Raw genomic sequence first — 1,450 nt, 5'->3', positions numbered from 1 at the left:
TCGGGGTTGTAAGACCGGGCCTTGGCCAGAATCAACACCATTGATGCACTCACCTTTCCTTCTTTGGGAGAGAAGAACAATGGCAGAAGCAGGTCGGGGTTTTCTTGAAGAAATGAGGAACGAGATGAGGGAGAAGCGAGGGTTGGGTAGAGAGGAAGCTGAGAGAGAAGAGTGAAATGATGGTTGCTTCGTCTGTCCAACTTACTGCTGGAAAGGAGGGGGTTTTGTGATTAGACGGCTCATTGGGCATTACTGTGGCGCTTCGATCGGGGTAGTCTACCGTCACTCTACTACGGAGTAATTTAGTGCATGGCTGGTGGACCCCGATGCTGGCTGTCCCACAAGTCGGCGAAAGTGAGTAATTTAGTGCATGGCTGGAGGAGGATCCGCAGGGTAGAGCGTGTCCACTGTTTTTCTGAAGAAAAAAAATGATTACAGCAAGCGTTTCCACTCTTACGACGGAGGAGTGTGAAACACGGCAGCCACTTGAACATACACAGTGCTCCTACTACTAGGCATGTGCAGTGGTTCATACATCAGTACTACATAATCTTGTTGCTAGTGTAGTAAGATATGACGACGAAAAATGATGTTGTGCGCATGTCAACTATATGAACAGTAATGTAGTAACATAGTACCGCTTTCTCGACTGTCCGGTCGAGAATGAACGGTGAGATCAATGTTAACAGAACTAGGTCTACAGCGCACGGAGAGTACGGTGCTACAGTACTCCATGAAACATGAACCATATGAAGCACGAATAGTGTTAGGCAGGGTGTATGAAGGGTGCACGGGATGGGAGCAAAAGTTCCCTTCTCGACCCACTTTTGGGTGTTTGGCAGAGTGCATGAAGGGTGCATGAGTCCACACTAGTAGGTTAACACCAATACACGAAGAGGAAACAACTACTCCGTCTAGGTCTGTAAGTCATCTTACGTTGTGCACTGCGACCAAGGCGGAGAGGAAAACGAGAAAACTTAATGTCTTTTTGCTAATTAATAGCATTGCATGCAATGAACTAACCACTGCATGTCATGTTTATTAGTCACAAGTCATTGAAAGCATGCACGGCCCACGTCTCTTATTGGTTGATATGTCACAAAACAAGAAACGGCAGGGAGTTAATGTACTGTGCCTAAGTGTTTTGGGATTATTTGGTTTTCGTAAGGTGACTTACACACTATATTGAGATGAGAATGCAACCAAACACACCCACACGCTTTGTGCTATAGTGACTGATCTGCACCGTCTGAGTTTGATCCAACGGTCATGTTGCGCCGAGACATGGACATGCCCATGCAGAGGGCGCCTAAACACCACCAAAGTCCGTCTGCTTCTCGAGGCGCACGACGTTGGTGATGCAGGGGGCGAAACGGCTGAAAGGCAATGCAATCTACGGGAAGGCGGAGGGAGCCAGCCGAGGAGCGGGGTATCTTTTGGCTTTCACCAT

The sequence above is a fragment of the Aegilops tauschii genome, chromosome 7 (genome assembly GCF_002575655.3).
Source record: "Aegilops tauschii subsp. strangulata cultivar AL8/78 chromosome 7, Aet v6.0, whole genome shotgun sequence".
Taxonomy (NCBI): domain Eukaryota; kingdom Viridiplantae; phylum Streptophyta; class Magnoliopsida; order Poales; family Poaceae; genus Aegilops; species Aegilops tauschii.
The sequence above is the reverse complement of the archived record's forward strand: the minus strand, read 5'-3'. Positions refer to the sequence as shown.